Source organism: Schistocerca cancellata, chromosome 3 (assembly GCF_023864275.1).
Source record: "Schistocerca cancellata isolate TAMUIC-IGC-003103 chromosome 3, iqSchCanc2.1, whole genome shotgun sequence".
Taxonomy (NCBI): Eukaryota; Metazoa; Arthropoda; class Insecta; order Orthoptera; family Acrididae; genus Schistocerca; species Schistocerca cancellata.
Genome location: NC_064628.1, coordinates 42,017,545 through 42,038,791, shown reverse-complemented (window position 1 = coordinate 42,038,791; position 21,247 = coordinate 42,017,545).

Here is a 21,247-nt window from a genome sequence, read left to right as displayed (position 1 = left end):
TCTTCCCTGCGAGCCACCAAGCTTTCTCATGCAGAGGGCACCATTTGCGTGACTGCACATCACCATGATTAAGAACTCAATGCCTCACTGCATACACTTACTGTTTGCTGTAATACACCCCTTCCCCCTCCCTACCATCAGCTTGGCACAGTGCTCCACACTACCAGGGGAAAAAAGGGGGGGGGGGGTTCTGTGGGAGCTACAGTATCATGATGAGGCAGCCTCACTCTGTCTGAGCAGTTCGGTTTGTGATTTTGTAGTGTATGGCCATGTATAGATATATGTTTTGTGTCTTACTTACTTTTTGTACTCTGTGTCTATGGTGTGTTTTATTATCCAACACTATTATGTACCAGAGTTCCAGAAACATATCAAACAATGAAAGCATTGTCACAGATGTTATACAGTTCAAATGTCAAAAAGTAAACAGCTTTTTTGAAACTTCCTGGCAGATTGAAACTGTGTGCCAGACCGAGACTCGAACTCAGGACCTTTGCACAGGTTCTGGAAACATCCCCCGGGCTGTGGCTAAGCCATATATCTGCAACATACTTTCTTCCAAGAGTGCTAGTTCTGCCAGGTATGCAGGAGATCTGTGAAGTTTGGAAGGTAGGAGATGAGGTACTGGCAGAATTGAAGCTATGAGGATGGGACGTGAGTCGTGCTTGGGTATATCAGACAGTAGAGCACTTGCCTGCCAAAGGCAAAGGTCCTGAGTTTGAGTCTCAGTCTGGCATACAGGTTTAATCTGCCAGGAAGTTTCATATCAGCGCACACTACGCTGCAGAGTGAAAATCTCATTCCAGCTTTTTAGAAGTGTAAGTTTGTTTTCCTATGTCTCATTACATTTTTCAAGTGAGATAAAACTTTAAATCACAATATTTTTTGTTGTTGTTGTGATCTGATTTTGATTAAATAAGCCTATACATTGCCCCAAGCTATGCCCAAGTTACCTGTGAAAACCCCATGAAAATTCATCTAGCAGTTTTGGAGATTAAAATGTTAGTAATTATGGAGATTAGAATGTTCAAACAGACAGGCAAGGCAATTTTACAGTTTTATTATTAGTATAAATGTACAAAAATGATGATGTCCAGGACTAAAGTTATTGGATATGAGCGTTTGGCATCATTGGCTGGGAGGCCCCTTATAGGGCAGGTCCGGCCGCCTTGGTGCAGGTCTTATTACATTCGACGCCACATTGGGCGACCTGCACGCCAGATAGGGATGAAATGATGATAAAGACAACACAACACCCAGTCCCTGAGCAGAGAAAATCCCCAACTCACCCGGGAATCGAACCCGGCACCTTAGGACGGCATCCATCATGCTGACCATTCGGCTATCAGGGCGGACACTAAAGTTATTGAGGGAAAATAAAGATTATTATTATTTCTCTTTCCTGCCTCAGACGTTACGTCTGGTAAAAAATGGAAAGTGACGCGGACCTTGATTAAGCATGACTTCCTTTTAACTGTACGGTATATGTTACATTGCATTTAGGAACTTTCAGGTAATTGAACATGTATCAATAATTACGGATTTCTGTAGTTGTATATATACGTTTGGATGTAGCTGTATAGCGTTGATGTACTGGTGGATATTGTGTGGTATGACTCCTGTAGTTGATAGTATAATTGGTATAATGTCAACTTTATCCTGATGCCACATGTCCTTGACTTCCTCAGCCAGTTGGATGTATTTTTCAATTTTTTCTCCTGTTTTCTTCTGTATATTTGTTGTATTGGGTGTTATAATGGTTCTGTTCCAGAATAATTCGTATTCATCATTCTCCAGTACATTTTGTGGTGCATACTTGTATGTGGGGATATGTTATTTTATTAGTTTATGTTGTATGGCAAGTTGTTGATGTATTATTTTTGCTACATTGTCATGTCTTCTGGCATATTCTGTATTTGCTAGTACTGTACATCCGCTTGTTATGTGATCTACTGTTTCTATTTGTTGTTTTTAAAGTCTGCATTTATCTGTTGTGGTATTGGGATCTTTAATAATATGCTTGCTGTAATATCTGGTGTTTATTGTTTGATCCTGTATTGCAATTATGAATCCTTCCATCTCACTGTATATATTGCCTTTTCTTAGCCATGCATTGGATGCCTCTTGATCGATGTGTGGCTGTGTTGGATGATATGGGTGCTTGCCATGTAGTGTTTTCTTTTTCCAATTTACTTTCTTCGTAACTGTTGATGTTATGTGATCTAAAGGGTTGTAGAGGTGGTTATGAAACTGCAATGGTGTAGCCAATGTATTTATATGAGTGATTGCTTTGTGTATTTTGCTAGTTTCTGCTTGTTCTATAAAGAATTTTCTTAAATTGTCTACCTGTCCATAATGTAGGTTTTTTATGTCGATAAATCCCCTTCCTCCTTCCGTTCTGCTTAATGTGTATCTTTCTGTTGCTGAATGTATGTGGTGTATTCTATATTTGTTGCATTGTGATCATGTAAGTGTATTGAGTGCTTCTAGGTCTGTGTTACTCCATTTCACTACTCCAAATGAGTAGGTCAATATTGGTATAGCATAAGTATTTATAGCTTTTGTCTTGTTTCTTGCCGTCAATTATGTTTTCAGTATTTTTGTTAGTCTGTCTATATTTTTCTTTTAGTTGTTCTTTAATATTTGTATTTTCTATTCCTATTTTTTGTCTGTATCCTAGATATTTATAGGCATCTGTTTTTTCCATGACTTCTATGCAGTCACTGTGGTTATCCAATATGTAATCTTCTTGTTTAGTGTGTTTTCCCTTGACTATGCTATTTTTCTTACATTTGTCTGTTCTGAAAGCCATATTTATATCATTGCTGAATACTTCTGTTATCTTTAGTAATTGGTTGAGTTGTTGATTTGTTGCTGCCAGTAGTTTTAGATCATCCATGTACAGCAAATGTGTGATTTTGTGTTGGTATGTTCCAGTAATATTATAGCCATAATTTGTATTATTTAGCATGTTGGATAGTGGGTTCAGAGCAAGGCAGAACCAGAAAGGACTTAATGAGTCTCCTTGGTATATTCCATGCTTAATATGTATTGGCTGTGATGTGATATTATTTGAATTTGTTTGGATATTAAGTGTGGTTTTCCAATTTTTCATTACTATGTTTAGGAACTGTATCAATTTAGGATCTACTTTGTATATTTCCAATATTTGTAGTAACCATGAGTGGGTTACACTATCAAAACCTCTTTGGTAATCAATGTATGTGTAGTGTAGTGACCATTGTTTAGTTTTAGTTTGATATGTCACCTCTACATCTATTATCAGTTGCTCTTTACATCCTCGTGCTACTTTGTAGCAGCCTTTTTGTTCTTCGTTTATAATTTTGTTCTGCGATGAATGTGTCATTAATTTCTGTGTAATGACTGAAGTTAATATTTTGTATATTGTTGGTAGGCATGTTATAGGGCGATATTTTGCTGCGTTTGATGTGTCTGCTTGATCTTTAGGTTTCAGTTACGTTATTCCTTGTGTAAGTGTATCAGGAACTGTGTATGGGTCTGCAATGTAACTGTTAAATAATTTAGTTAGATGTGAATGTGTTGAGGTGAACTTCTTTAGCCAGAAATTTGCTATTTTATCTTTTCCAGGGGCTTTCCAGTTGCGCGTAGAATTAATTGCTCGGGTGACTTCATGTTGCAAAATTATCACTTCAGGCATTTGTGGTATCATCTTGTATGTGTCTGTTTCTGCTCGTATCCACTGTGCATGTCTGTTATGTTGTACCAGGTTTGACCATATGTTGCTCCAGAAGTGTTACATGTCTGTTATGTTTGGTGGATTGTCTATTTTAATGTGTGTGTGTTGTCTATTGTCTGATAAAATGTCTTTTTGGTTTGTGTTGAATGTTTGGTTTTGTTTCCTTCTATTTTCACTTTTTTTGTATCTTCTAAGTCGTTTGGCCAATGCTTGTAATTTATGCTTCTTTTCATCTAATTGCTCTATCGCTTCTTGGTGTGAGATTTTGCCTAACCTTTTTCGTTTTTTGTCTGATATTTCATTTCTTATAAACTGTGTTAGCTGTCCGATGTCTTTTCTCAGCCATGCTAGTTTTGTGGGTTTCTTCTGTGTGTTGGCTGGTTCTGATCTCTGCCTAGAGTGTATATTTAGTGTCAGATTCTCCTATGGCTATCCTGATTTGAACTGAGTGACAAGTCACAGGAAGGGTTGTCCCCTTAAAGATGTGCTATATATGATGCCCAAATGTTGTAGCATATGGTGCGAGTGTAGACATGGTGTCTGAGCAGTCTGTTACAGTGATGTGAGTAGTGAACATGGCAGCATGTCTCACGTTAAACAACTTTGGGGTGACAATCAATTGATAGATGCCTGGTCGTAGCATATTGAAGGTTACATAAGAATTTGAGTTTCTGAGGTCAGTGTCAGAGAGAATATTGCTGGGCACCACAAACCACCATACAAAGTGACTATAAATGTATGATGGATGTATATCATGTCATCTCCACAGAGCAGTAGAGGGCAATCAATGGGCTATGGTGAGTCAGATTGCTACCAGTTTGAATGAGGAGCATCAGGAACCCATATCTTTCAGGAATGTAGGATACAAATTCCCTGCTCAGGCATCAGTGGCCTACAACCAAACATAACATCCAGTGCTTTCATATGTCTTTTGGCCACTGAGGTGTAATTCTACTGTGACTTCTATAAGTTTCTCAGGTAAGAGCAGGGGTGGTTGCTTCAGCACATAACAGCTGACTCCCTTCCTCATCTTGCAGTGAAATTTCCCTTCCTTTCCTCCAGGTCATTCAGTTGTCTTATTTTAGCATACCCGATCTGGGTTGTCTCATGGTCTGGTGTGATACCTTCTGTATCAGATTTGTATAAGAGTGTTTAATAAAATGCATGTACCTGAGATTGGGGTTACTGACATAAAAAAATCTCTGTTTTGGATGCTGAGCAATTTATTAGGGTGAATATTAACCCAGAGATTAAATAAATAAAAGGATGAGGGAAACCACCAGCTTTTACACACACACACGCACACACACGCGCACACACACACACACACACACACACACACACACACACACACACGCACACACACACACACACATACAGGACGATGTAGCTATACAGAGCTACACAGATGAGAGTGCATGCATTCTGTACCAGACAGCTATGAAGAAGGACATTGTCCTAATTGCATTTTCAGACTTTTCTATCTGCCTATTGACCAATTGACACCCCAGCTAAAAGATGAGTTGTTATCTTTTTTGCTCCTATTATTTATATTCCATCAAGGACTTTCCATGACTGTACTCATCAAGTTCTGTGTCACACAGTGTAACTGAAGCTACTGCATTATATTTCCATTGCTTCTTTGCAGGTTAAAAAATGTTGTCCCTTCAGTCTTAATTTAAGATACTGAAATTAATGGGTACAATGATTGGTGAGGAGGATGGAGGTTTCAGTGAAGTGAAATAATTCTTGGAAAAATCTTTTCAACCATTAATGTCTGCCTTACAAGGACAATGGCATGCAGCAAAATTGAATTTTTCTGAGAGTGTTATCATCAAACTATCTCATTAGCACCAGAGGACACCTGTACAGAGGCTTTTAGGTAGAAAATGGCTCCATCTGGGGTGAATTCATATTGAACTGCACAGAAAAATTGAAAAACATAATCTATTTCACTTCACCATGCTTTTTGTCCATAGCATTTTTTCCACAAAGACGTTCCTGTTCCTGTCTTCCATTCAGGGGATAAACATTTTATAAAATACTGCAGGAGACAAATGATGTTTAATTACCAGTAATCATGGGTGGCACAAATGTGATACCTGCAGCAGTGACTGATAATTCAAACATAAATCCAACTATCTTTCATGAAATAGATGTGAGCCACATAATAGATGGGGTTTCTAACCATCATTGTCAAATGATAGCAATAAATCATCCCCATGAATCAGATTTCACTAATAATGAAATATCAGCCAACTACTGTATTGTATTGTATTTGTATTCATCTCATAACACACATTTTTAGATCAGTTGATCATATTGTTCAGGAGAGACATCAATTTTTGGCTTACAATTTACATAGTTACATAAGTTTTTAACATTAATTTTACCAGCAAAGGTTTATGTTGAACACATTATTAAACTGTTCTTCTCGTGATGTACAGTACTTAACGTCTAAATTTTCAGACATTATTTTACACACACAATATTATATACTACACTATGATACTAAATACTCACACTGTTTAAAAGATCATCTCATTATTCTTGAATTCCTCAATTGAATAGTAGCTTTTTTCAATAAGGAGATCATACAGTTTTCTCTTCAGTGAACCTATCTCCAAGCTCAGTACAGCTGTACTCTCGAGTCTATTGTAGACTTTCATTCCCATATACTTGTGTGTCTATTGGAAGAGTTTTAGGTGACATGTTGGAAGCATGAAACTTTCTTTGTTCTACATATGTCTGAAATGGTTTTCTTTCGTTACCTCAGGATTAATGCATATAAAGATGATAATCTCAAATATGTACCATGCAGGGATATGTAATATTTTTAGGTTCTTGAAGAGTGAGCAGTAAACATTTTTCTAATTATTCTTTTCTGAAGTAGTAGGATTCATGGCATGTGACTTGAATTCCCCCCCAAAATTAAACTGTATTTAATTACAGATTCAAACTAAGTATGGTACACCACTTTCCTGCTGTTTATATCTTCTGTTGCAACAGATAACATATCCATTGCAAAAGCAAGGCTGTTTAGTTTAGTAGTTAAATAATCTATATGTGTTTGCCAGCTTAGATTTTTGTCCAAGTTTAGTCACAAGAATGCGATGGACTGAGCTTCTTCCATAATTTGATTTTTATATATGATACTGATGTCATTGATTTTTTATTGGTCGGTGTTAAATTGAGTAAACGAGGTCTTTGAAATATTAATTTTAAGTCTATTTTGTTGAAACCATGTATATAGGTTGTTTAGTGTGTTTTTACAGCATTCAGAATTTCCTCGCATTTTCTTTTTCAGTAAGTCATGAAGCATCATTGGCAAACATGACTGGTAGGGCACTGATATAGACAGGTAAATCATAACATGATCAGCTCTAAGATTGAGCCTTCAGGTTTGCAGAAACATAAGTGCTGACTCAGTCACATTGTTCAGTAAAAATTTACTGGATGAAAAAAATTCTCAAGGCCACATAGCATGTGAGAAATTTAATTCTTCCCTAAAAATATTCTTGCAAAATTAAGAATCATGTTTGCCTTTACATAGCACTGCACTGTGTTCTACAAATGATAATTGTAGGATTTTAGATACTGGTGATGATGGAGTCTCAGCTCTTGACCACAACTTGTCCTCTGGATTAGGTAAATCTCTGTCTTTGTAGCTCAAACCATGAGTTACACATCATTTATCCTTGCTTCTGTTCGATTTTACTGTTATATGTTTTAGGGAGAAACAAGGCTCGAAGTCCTGAAAGAACCTATCTAAGAAGGGGTTAAATTTTCTACCTACACTATCTGAGGTGTCCAGAAGCAAAATGCAGTGAGTGAACTAGAACATTTTTTTTCAGGAAACGCAAAAAACTTCTTACTTACTTCATACGGCAGATGTTCGAAATTCCTTTTCATCATAGATTTATGCTTACCTAAGGTGTATATTTCTGACAATCCTTGAAATCTTCGGCTTTTATTTTTCTAGTTATTACCTAAAATAATTTGGATTCACCAAGTTTTGCCTCTGTTCCCAGGGATCTACAGAGTTATGCTTCTGTAGAGATCGATGTGCATATATTATCATTACATAAAAATCAAAAGACACCTTAATACTGTTACAAAAGATTTAATGACAAAAATGAATGTGATTACAAAGTATGAGACATTAAACAATGGTTTGAAAGTAGTTAATACAAAGTATGTGACATTAAACAGTAGTTTGAAAGTAGTTAATACGTCACAAGCTTTCAAGTATTATCCCGTCCCTTCTAAATTACACTGCAACTCATTGTCCTCTGGATGAATTTCAAAGTCTGAATCTTCATCTGCATTGTTCCCAGCTGTCTGACAATGGATTACATTCTTGTAGAAAGCAAAGTTTTTGTTTTCTTCCCAAGTGTGCCCAAAATGCTTTTTGAGCAGGAAATCGATATCCCTCACTTTAGCTTCCTTTAAGGCTCTTCCAATGCTGATAACATTTGGCTCCATGGGTGAGTAGGCTTTGCCTCATCTGCACATCCATCTTGATTCACCAGCGTCCATTCTATAAGCCACTTCACCTTTTACTACTGCGTTTCTCTGTGTACTTCTGGTGATCACAACTCCTTTTACAGAGCAAATCTGAAGTGCCATTGATGAGGTGGCTTAATGACATCAGCAACGCCATCCTTCCAACACAGATTTTTGATATCAACTCCTGATTGCAAAACTGTTCCGTGAACCTCAAACACTTCATTGTACTCACTTGGTGAGGTAATTGTGACTTTAGACCTGAGAACCTTTTCTATTAGACCAAAAAATCTGATGGATGGTAGAAACGAATGTCCAACCATTGGATAGAATATCTTTACTTGTTTCACATTGACAGGAGCTTCTTGTGTTAGCATACCCAACATTGTCTGGTTTTCATTTTGCCCTCCACAACTGTCTGACATCAGTCAGATGGTATGGATATCGGTTAGGTCTGTAGATGTTAACCTGTGATGTACACAAGACCCAATTTCATTGGATCCCTTTGCAAAATATGTTTCTTTCCATGTGTATATAAATGTGTCCTCCTTGTTTTGCCGTGAACCAGATGGTCCTTGACAGATTGTAAAATTATACACTTGCATTTGACGTGTATAATAAGCACTTTGATCTTGCAGTTTAGTCAGTGGAAGGTTTTTCTGGCAGTCAAATGTCAGGGTTATTTCACCACTGTCCTCAACTTTCAGTATATCATAAAAAGCATTTGCCTTAGCTTTGTGTAAAGCAAGTTGTGTTGTCAGTTCTTGTTTCTTCACTTCACCTCCATTTGTTCAGGTTAATTGCTTTATTTGTTGTTCTAAACTGATGCACACTGAGCAAAGTGCTTTTGATCTTCTCCTTGCCCTGTCCATCACTGGTACTGTTGCTACCTAGCTAACAGAATACCTTAACTTCATCTATTTCATGACCATCAATCCTGATGTTAAGTTTCTTGCTATTTCTCATTACTTTCAACTTTCTTTGATTTACTCTCAATGCATATTCTGTACTCATTAGACTCTCCATTCCATTCAGCAGATCATGTAATTCTTTTTCACTTTCACTTAGGATAGCAATGTCATCAGCGAATCATATCATTGATACCCTTTTAATTCCACTCCTGAACCATTCTCTTATTTCCATCACTGCTTCTTCTATGTACAGATTGAACAGTAGGCGAAAGGGACTACATCCCTGTCTTATACCATTTTTAATCTGAGCATTTCGTTCCTGGTCGTCCACTCTTATTGTTCCCTCTTGTTTATTGTATATATTGTATATTACCTGTCTCTCCCTATAGCTCACCCCTATTTTTCTCAAAATTTTGAACATCTTGCATCCGTTTTACATTGTCAAATGCTTTTTCTAGGTCAACAAATCCTATGAACGTATCTTGATTTTTCTTTAGTCTTGCTTCCATTATCAACCACATTGTCAGAATGGCCTCTCTGGCACCTTTACCTTTCCTAAAGCCAAACTGATCATCATCTAACACATCCTCAATTTTCTTTTCCATTCTTCTGTATATTATTCTTGTGAGCAACTTGGATCTCAGCTCTTGCAGTCTTTGGAATTGTGTGGACGATATTTTTTTGAAAGTCAGACTGTATATTGCCAAACTCATACATCCTACACAGCAATGTGAATAGTCGTTTTGCTGCCACTTCCCCTAATGATTTTAGAAATTCTGATGGAATGTTATTGATCCCTTCTGCTTTATTTGATCTTAAGTCCCTCAAAGCTCTCTTAAATTCTGATTCTAATACTGGATGCCCTATATCTTCTATTTGACATCTGTTTCTTCTTCTATCACATCATACAAATCTTCCCCCCCTCATAGAGGCCTTCAGTGTACTGTTTCCACCTATCCGCTCTCTTCTGTGCATTTAACGATGGAATTCCAGGTGTACTCTTAATGTTACTGCCCTTGCTTTTAATTTGACCAAAGGTTAATTTGGCTTTGCTATATGCTGAGTCAGTCCTCCCAACTATTATTTCCTTTTCAGTTTCTTTACATTTTTCATGCAGCCATTTCATCGTAGCTTCCCTGCACTTCCTATTTATTTCATTTCTCACTGACTTATATTTTTTTATTCCTGAATTTCCCTAAACCTTTTTGTACTTCCTTCCTTCATCAATCAGCTGAAGTATTTCTTCTGTTACTCACAATTTCTTTGCAGTTACGGTCTTTGTACCTCTGTTTTTCATTCCAGCTTCTGTGACTGCCCTTTTTAGAAATGTCCATTCCTCTTCAACAGTACTGCTTACTGGACTATTCTTTATTGCTTTATCTATAACCTTAGAGAACGTCAAGTGTATCTTGTCATTCCTTAGTACTTCAGTGCCCCTCTTCTTTGCATATGATTTTTCCTGACTAATCTCTTAAACTTCAACCTACTCTTCATCACTACTACATTGTGATCTGATTGTATATCTGCTCCTGGTTATGCCTTACAATCCAGAATCTGATTTCGGAATCTCAGTCTGACCATGAAGTAATCTAACTGAAATCTTGCCATATTACCCAGCCCTTTCCAATTATACCTCCTCCTCTTGTGATTCTTGAACAGAGTATTCGCTATTACTAGCTGAAATTTATTACAGAACTCAAATAGTCTTTCTCCTCTCTCTTTCCTTCTCCCAAGTCCATATTCTTCTGTAATCTTTTCTTCTAGTCCTTCCCCTACAACTGCATTCCAGTGTCCCATGACTACTCGATTTTCAACTCCCCTTGCATATTGTACTGCCCTTTCAATGTCCTTATATACTTTCTCTATATCTTCATCTTCATTTTGTGACAGTGGCATGTGTACCTGAACTATCATTGTTGGTGTTGGTTTGCTGTCAATTCTGATAAGAATAACCCTATCGCTGTACTGTTCACAGTAACACACTCTCTGCCCTACCTTCCTATTCATAACAAATCCTACTTCCATGATACCATTTTCTGCTGCTGTTGATATAACCCTATATTCATCTGACTAGAAATCCATGTCTTCTTTCCATTTCACTTCACTGACTCCTACTGTATCTAGATTGAGCCTTTGCGTTTCCATTTTCAGATTTTCTAGCCTATCTACCACATTCAAGCTTCTGACATTCCATGCCTCAACTCATAGAACATTATCCTTAAGTTGATTATCCTCCCCCTTGACAGTCCCCTTCCTGAGATCCAAATGGGGGACTATTTTGGAATCTTTTGCCAATGTAGAGATAATCATGACACTTTTTCAATTACAGGGCACATGTTATGTGGATACACATTATGTGTCTTTAATGCATTTGTTTCCATTGCCTTCTGCATCCTCATGCTGTTGATCATTGCTGATTATTCCGTCTTTAGGGGCAGTTTCCCACACCAAGGCCAAGAGAGTGGTCCTGAACCTCTGGCTGCTCCTCCACCCTCTCTGACAAGGCCGTAGGCAGAATAAGAGTGACTTCTTATGCCGGAAGTCTTTGGCCACCAATGCTGATTATTAATCAAAAATTAAGCGGTGGTGGGTTTCAAACCTGGGACCAGGTACGTTTTGATTATGAATAAAAGACGCTACCCCTTTTTTTTTTTTTTTGTTCGATATAGTTCGTTGTGTTTGGCCTGGGCGGGCGTCACAAGACATCCATTCAAGTTGTTCGTTGATTCCTTGACTCAGTTTTTTTATTACAGAGAGCATGCAGCTCTCTGACCGAACATGCTGAGCTACCGTGCCGGCAATGATGATGACAAGGACAACACAACACCCAGTCCCTGAGCGGAGAAAATCTCCGACCCAGCTGGTAATCGAACCCGGGCCATTAGGCATGACATTCCATCGTGCTGACCACTCAGCTGCCAGGGGTGGACACCCCTGGATCAAGATCTATTCATTCTATTTACATGTAATATTCTGATATGGATATATCTGCAGGCATTCCATCAATCTTATCCATTTTTTCATGACAAGTTTATCTTTTTGTATCAATGAGCCTACTGTTAGTTTGTTGGAAGACACTAAAGGCATTTTCTTTAATATCTATGTATCTGTCCAAGCTGTAGTATTTTGTTTTGATAGGTTCACCTCTAAAGATATATATTTTGTAGTTTTGTCTTTCAGATGAATTTAAGCTAAACAGGCCTAGGGAGATATAGAATTCATAACCAACAAACCAGAAAAAATATGACCCAATATACAGGTTTGCTGCTGCTTGGGAGATGTAGTATATGTGCAGAGTACTGTATAATATAAGGGGTATTTTTTAAATGAGGCCCATTTGTGAATAGAGTGAAAATGATGCACAATTGCCACTTTGCGCATGTATGTCTGGCTCCAGCATGCTCTGCACATGTACAGATGCCAGTTGCAACCATGCCATCTGTCTGTGTGCTGAGCTGTAGAAGTTTATAATGTTTAAGAAAATTGTGTTGCCTGCCTAGTGCGAGAATGATCTGTTATTTGATTCTTAGGCACAAGGAACTTGGCAGCAGCACAAATTCACCATTAGATTCGTGAAGTTTACAGTGATAATGCTATGAGCGAAATTAAACTTCGCAAGTGGGCAAGAATGTTCAAGGCCATGCAGATCAGCATGTATAATGAGTGACACCCTGCTGACCTCTTATATCTGAAGATTTGGTTCATGATTTAAACAAAAAAAAAAAAAACTTGAGAGTACAGGCGTATCATGATTTCAATGTTACCAGGTAAATTACCACAGGTTTCAAGTAGTATAGCCTACTGTCTTCCAATGTGATACTCCATGTCAGTGCAAGGCCACATGTTTTTGCACAAACACAAGGTGTAATCCAGTCTTCTGGATAGGACCAACTGGACCATGTGATTTTCTCTTGTTTTGAAGGTAAAAATTGGTTCCATCAAAATGGGCTAAAATTAAATGTAACTAAAACCAAAATAATCCAATTTGAAACTAAGTCTTTAGAACAGAGTGAAATAAAGGCAACTTTCCATGATCAGGATATCACAGAAGTGAACCATGTAAAGTTCTTAGTCCTAAATCTTGATAAAAAATTAAATTGGAAGATACATATTGTCTACTTAACGAATAAACTTAACATCACTGCACTTGGAATGCATATTTTGACAAGTGCCTCAAATATAGACACCAGCAAGATAGCCTGTCACTGCTATTTTGGATTTGTTATTCGTTCTGGCATAATCTATCCTACTTTACAGAGCAGACAAGCATCCGAACCCTATGTTCTGTGAAGAGTCATCGAAGTCCAACCACTCAGCGCCTAGTGGTAGTTTCACTGTCCTTCTACCTGCTCTCGACAGTAGCACATGAACATTCAATCAGCTTTGTTGTTTTCGAGATACTCACTCACAGGCTCTGCATAATAATAATCTGCCCTTTGTCAAAGTCGCTTATCTCAAAGTATTTCCCCATTTGCACCCCATATCTTCACTAGGGTGAGCTCCCATCCATGTCTGCTCTAAATACATAGTTCTGTTACCACATCATATGCCTGTAATGCCACCAGGTAGCACACAGTATTGTGGTGGGAAGTGGTCATAATGTTTTGGCTTATCAGTGTATATGTCTAAAACAAAGACATGTCTCCTTTCTGTATGAATATTAAAGTTGCTCTAAATTTTAGATGCAAAACTGTTCCTTTGAAAGGATAACAGCAGAGGTCACTTATCTTCATTTAATGATTTTTTACAAGCAGCACACTGCCTAACAGTGTCTAGACACAACCATGCTTGTATTAACTATTAAATGTATTCCATTTTTACACTGAAGTTTTCCATCACTTCATTGATTTTCCAAATTAATCTTTCATGTTACAACTGTCCATGTTACCCTTTTTATAACTATTCAAATAATAATGTGCTCCATCAATATAAATTACTAGCTAAGAAGGATGATACTGTTTCGTCCACTGATATATATTGCCTTACAAAAAAGTTAAGCACCTTGAAGAGCAGGGGAAAATGAAATGAATTTTCACAGACTGAAAGAGTATGAGGTAAAATATTTCAGTGATTGCAAAATAGAGTTGAAGTTTCAAAGAAAGTGGTGGTACGCACCCACGCATAAGTTTGATACTGCACACCCTCTGGCTTTGATGGATACACTGACTCAAGTGGGAAGGGTGACATAAGACTGTTGTACCCTCTCTGGAGGCAAGGTGGGCAGCAACCTTGATAATCTTGGATTCTAAAAACAGGATGGAGTTGACATCTAAAGTGGCCCCACCCATGTTTCATCAAGGATCAATCTCAAGGTGTTGTTGGCCATAGGAGTACATCAACAACATGCAGACTATTCATAAAGACATGTCTGAATGAGCATTGTCCCATTGAGATGTGACACCGTGATACTGTTGCATGAGACCTAACACATGAAGACACAGGATATTTGTGACATCCCATGGTGCCATCACAGTCCCCTCAGTCACTACCAGTTGTGACCTGAATTCATATCCAATGGCTCCCCACACCATTGTGTCAGGTGTAACACTAGTGCTCCTCTCCAAAACATTGGATGTAGGTGACCTCACCATCAGTCACTGCCATACTCACCTGGATGATCATTTGGGGTGGTGCAGAACTGTGATTTGTCACTGAACACAATGCAACTCCATTCATCAGCAATCCATCCTCCCCAGTCACAACATCACTCCAAACACAGTCATTTGTGCTGAAGAGTTAATGATGGCCCACACATGGGACAGTAATTTCCTAGTCCAAATGTTGCTAGTCGCTGACTAACAGTGCAGAATGGCAGATAATGTTGCAGAGAGTCCGTTTCCTGTTTTCAGATGACATACACAGATGGGAAGAGGTTACTATATGCTTGTGCACAATACAGTGATTCTCCCTCGTGGTGGTCTGATGTGACTGACCAAAGCCTTGACAATGTGTATGCCTGCTCTCACATTACATGCAGTCCAACATCGAGTTACAGTCATATCAGAATGCAAAACAAATTGGATTTTGCACAATTCAACCATCCTGTCAAATGGAGACCCATAATGAGGCACCTGTTTAACTTTGTCAGGTACTGGTAACACCATCTCACATGAGTATGGGGCATCTCCATGTCCTGTGCAGTGATCACTCTACATACAATGCTGTTTATGTACCTTATATTCCCTGCTACACCTGGTAACAGCACTAAACATGAACAACACTAATGCCCTCTGGTGGCCATTCTACCTGTCCCAGAAAACTGCAATTCTAATAATTTACATACCACTGGTAGAATTTACATGTGCAAAGTTACACTAACATACGACCATTTCAGGACAACCTTGGTCGATGTAAATACCTCTCTAGGATGTATTTCAAGAGTGGCTATCAACTGCTGGGAGTGGTTCCACAAGACCGGCTGAAGACCACTTTCACCATTCCATGGGGACACTATCAGCATCAACGGATGCTATACTGGCTTAAGAATGTGCCAGGCACACTGCAAAGGTTATTGGATGAAGTGTTAAGACAATTAAAACCACAGCAGTGTATGGTCTAAATATCTATAGGACCATGTGCAGCAGCTGAAGAAGTGCTGAAGATGTTGTGTTTGGCACATTTAAAATTAAGCACTGAAAGCATCATTTTGCCTCTACAGAGGTAAACTATTGAGGTCATGTGATTAGTTAAGAAAGCACGAAGACTGACCTAAGATCAATATGTGCTGTCCATGATTTCTTACTGCTGCAAACAACGAAGCAACTTCTCTTTTTTTAGGGCTGTGTAATTATTATAGAAGTACGGTCTACAATATTCTATATTATTTACATTTCCATCTGATTACAAAATGAAGGATGCAATAAATATTTTGCAGGTTATTTCTGAATATATGGCAAATTTAGAATATGTTGTTAGGCAGGAACCTAAGAGGACAACTTAAATTGCTGTGAGTGAAACGAGGAGCAATAACATCCATGTTCTTCCTTCAAAAATGGTTCAAATGGCTCTAAGCACTATGGGATTTAACATTTGAGGTCATCAGTCCCTTAGACTTAGAACTATGTAAACCTAACTAACCTAAGGACTTCACACACATCCATGCCCGAGGCAGGATTCGAACCTATGAATGTAGCAGCTGCATGGTTCCGGACTGAAACACCTAGAACCGCTCAGCCACAGCGGCCGGCCATGTTCTTCCTTGTCACAAATATTTTTCAGCTTATTTCCAAATATTTGGGGATTTCTGAGTGTGTGGTTAGACAGGAAACTAAGAGCACAGCCTATATTGCTGCGAGTGAAACTAGGAGCAACAACATAAATATTCTTCTTTGTCAAAAATATATCCATTTTGTTTCTGCATGTGAGATTAAGCAGGAACCTAAGAGGACAGCCTACATTCCTGTGGGTGAAATGAAGAGCAGTAACATTCATATTCTTCCTTGTCACAGATAGATCACTCGGGCGCTGATAACCACGCAGTTGAGCGCCCCACACACCAAACATCATCATCATCACAGATAGATCACTGTTTATTTCTGAATATGTGGTGATTTTCAAGTGTGTAGTTAGGTAGGAACCTAAGAGGTCAGCTTAAATTGCTGCATGTGAGGTGAAGAGCAATAACATTCATATTCTTCCTTGTCACAAATATTTGGCTGTTTACAAAGAGGTGTGTAATCAATATAAGTCATTGGCTGTTAACTATTTATTTCCTAGCATATGCAAAGATCATGAAGAGACAGACATTTATACAGGGTTATTACAAATGATTGAAGCGATTTCACAGCTCTACAGTAACTTTATTATTTGAGATATTTTCACAATGCTTTGCACACACATACAAAAACTCAAAAAGTTTTTTTAGGCATTTACAAATGTTCGATATGTGCCCCTTTAGTGATTCGGCAGACATCAAGCCGATAATCAAGTTCCTCCCACACTCGGCGCAGCATGTCCCCATCAATGAGTTTGAAAGCATCGTTGATGCGAGCTCGTAGTTCTGGCTCGTTTCTTGGTAGAGGAGGTTTAAACACTGAATCTTTCACATAAGCCCACAGAAAGAAATCGCATGGGGTTAAGTCGGGAGAGCGTGGAGGCCATGACATGAATTGCTGATCATGATCTCCACCATGACTGATCCATCGGTTTTCCAATCTCCTGTTTAAGAAATGCCGAACATCATGATGGAAGTGCGGTGGAGCACCATCCTGTTGAAAGATGAAGTCGGCGCTGTCGGTCTCCAGTTGTGGCATGAGCCAATTTTCCAGCATGTCCAGATACACGTGTCCTGTAACGTTTTTTTCGCAGAAGAAAAAGGGGCCGTAAACTTTAAACCGTGAGATTGCACAAAACACATTAACTTTTGGTGAATTGCGAATTTGCTTCACGAATGCGTGAGGATTCTCTACCGCCCAGATTCGCACAGTGTGTCTGTTCACTTCACCATTAAGAAAAAATGTTGCTTCATCACTGAAAACAAGTTTCGCACTGAATGCTTCCTCTTCCATGAGCTGTTGCAACCGCGCCGAAAATTCAAAGCGTTTGACTTTGTCATCGGGTGTCAGGGCTTGTAGCAATTGTAAACGGTAAGGCTTCTGCTTTACCTTTTCTGTAAGATATTCCAAACCGTCGGCTGTGGTACGTTTAGCTCCCTGCTTGCTTTATTCATCGACTTCCGCGGGCTACGCGTGAAACTTGCCCGCACACGTTCAACCGTTTCTTCGGTCACTGCAGGCCAACCCATTGATTTCCCCTTACAGAGGCATCCAGAATCTTTAAACTGCGCATACCATCGCCGAATGGAGTTAGCAGTTGGTGGATCTTTGTTGAACTTCGTCCTGAAGTGTCGTTGCACTGTTATGACTGACTGATGTGAGTGCATTTCAAGCACGACATACGCTTTCTCGGCTCCTGTCGCATTTTGTCTCACTGCGCTCTGGAGCGCTCTGGAGGCAGGAACCTGAAGTGCGGCTTCAGCCGAACAAATCTTTATGAGTTTTTCTACGTATCTGTAGTGTGTCGTGACCATATGTCAATGAATGGAGCTACAGTGAATTTACGAAATCGCTTCAATCGTTTGTAATAGCCCTCTATATTACAACCAATGGCACTTCCAACTGGTATATTTCTGTCGCTAATGTGTGCTACCATCAGATTGATTTTGCACATCTTCAAAGAATGATAGTCTTAAAGAAAAATTTAGAGATCTTATATTAATTATTCCTTTTGTAATTTCAGTTTCTACCTTCTATAAATTTTTTCAGTACTCTATTTTATTTTATATCTCACTTCACTTATAAAATGTAAGTAATTTTTATGTCATTTATCGATATTTCTGGGTCATATATAATTTTAAGGGTATTTTAGGTGAAAATAATTTGAGCCCTGCAGTTACAGTTCCTTTTTCATATTTGTAAACTGAATGCATTCTTGCTAGGAGCACACGTTCCTCATCTCCCCTACAGGTGCCCGTGAGTGAAAGTGAACTGTTATGAGCAAGTAAGGCCAACTTGTGATATAGTGGGTATGTTGTTCCGTCTCTCAGCTACCACAACTGGGACAACAACAAAAAACCTGGCACAACCCTCATTGTATAGGCAGGAAGACCATCAGATGTATTGCCAACCCAGAACCTGACCTATGTACATTACATCCTAAAACAAGACTGTCTCCATTCATGACAAGTTTGTAGCTTCACAGAAAGGACATATTGCTACTAAGCAAATTTTTCAACATGTGCAACAGTATCATGATAGGCAGCACAATAACATTATGACTGTGAGTGTCTCAGTTTCTGGTACTGTTGCGTTCTAATTTTACTTTGTGTAACCTGCATCTACCCAAGTGGAAGATCTTTCGCCCCTGTGCACTCCCAGTTCATCAGCTACCAATCGACTTGGTTACCCATTGCGATAATGATCACTTAAGTAAGAATTAAATGAGAGCCCATCTAATGAACAAGGAGGAATGACAGGAATGAGGAACTACTGAGTGGAACTATTTGCTGTTAAAAGATTGATTAAAGGAATTCACTGATAAGGAAGAGTTCTGTATTATTTTACTAGCTCATTACACGATGGTGTGAAATAATGTAGGTTAAGCAATAGCCAATGAACCATGAGGTTTATACTAAATTAGAGTAAGAGAGAGAGGAGAAAACTTGTATGAATTTTGTGTTATTACATCAAATTGTAATGCCTTTTCAGCTTTTTTTGTCGAGATATCTAAACAGGTACAAATTCGCAGGTCAGATTTCTTCAAAGGAAGAGGAAAGTTGTGCCACGACTATTATGAAGCACTTAACAGTCTAATGCCAATGCAGCAAAATGATGTCACAATTTAATTCACCCAAGAAAAGAGAGAGAAAGGGAAAGCTAAAATTGAGAAAACTGCTGTTGTCATATAATTCCAAATCTTGACTATTCGGAAGTCAGGAAGAATCACAGTGACTACTTCAAGAAGGAAGTGTGTACATCAGAGTTAAATCAAGTAATACTAGTACATTACAATTTCTACAACAAAAGGTGTTTTTTATTTGTTTGTTTACTGGGTGTGTTGGTAATCGGGTGTCGGACCATAGTTCGCGTGCAGGGAAGTTTGGTGACTGCAGACTTAGTTTGTACTAAATGTGTTGCAACAAATGATTTTGCATTACATAGAATACCTAGTCTAGATCAGACTTTGTGAAGTAAATTTAGATTTGACTTTTCTGAGGTGGGCAAATCTGCACATAATGGTGCATAGCTGATGCACAAATCAACATGTCACCAAACTGATCTCCTTCCAGCCTCAGTTACACTGGAGAAGATAAATATTTTTATCATTATTGACAATAGTTAGCATAATGCTTTGAAAATGAAACAGAGACAAAGGTATAGATTACAATTACTATTATTTATTATTCAACTCCTTAAATATTAGTACAAGAATGCTTACATGGTAAGCTGTTGCAAGCAAGAAAGCTAATGAAGAAGAAGTGGTGACGAAGATAGGAAGCTCATCTTGCCTCCATTGTTTAAAGAAGAATGTCATAATTCACCTCAGTGACTGCTGCAGAAATATAATAGCAATATCTGTGTTTGACATTAAAATAGTTACTTGCACAGCCTCCTTGAATGGGTGGTGATGATATTGACATTAACATGGAAGCACCTATCTCTTGGGGGTTTACTTTCGTGTAACATGGTACATATAAGTTGTAACAGTTGTTGCAGTCTGACATTTCATTCAGCAGAAAGTTACACTATCTTTTAGTTTCTGGCACTAATATGAAAAGTTTAAACAACCAATACAGATAGCACAATAATACCTGCTTCCAAAACAATCATTAGTATGTACAGTTTAGTTTAATTTAGTGTTTCCATCTGTAATCATTATGTGTTTAGCATTTGCTTTTCAGACTAGAGTTCAGCTTCTGATTGTTTAACCAAGAACTAGTTGGATAAGTATAGTTTTTTTTAAACAAGTTGTGATTTGAGTAAAGTTCACTAATTTTCCAGTTTTTGTGAATGTTGTGTAATTACGTTGGTGGTTACAAGTGTTACATATTATGAATTTCATTCTTGCTTTGCAAATTTTAGGTGGAAAAGTTCCTTTTGGTTATGCAGTGGTTGTAAGTTGAAGTTCGCCACGGAAAGATCAGATGTGAAAGACTGAGGATTTGTTTGTGGTGGAGTTTGGCAGGTGAGATTGGACCCAGATGACTAATTAGACTTTGGGCAGGAAATTCCGCAATCAAATAGTTGTGTGATAGGTCACCCATGGTGTCTGGTCCTCTCATGATTACCTCATACAGCATTATATCATAGGATCACATGAAGCAATTGTACAATGGGATTACTACTATGTAGAGGAAAACTTACACTGTTCACAATAAGTTTCATTAGACTATAAATAACAGGTTATTTAAATATATATATGATACAAAATAATAATATGAGTTCTGAGCACATGGAATGGATTGGGGCTCTACTTGGGGGGAAGAAAACTCTTTCACACTTTGCATTTTCTAAAAATTTCACTTTTGTTCACACTTTATTCAGTCCTTGACGAACTACTTCTTGAAGTAAAGTCATCACTTTATTTGATGCCTGTAACATGCACTTCCTTAGTG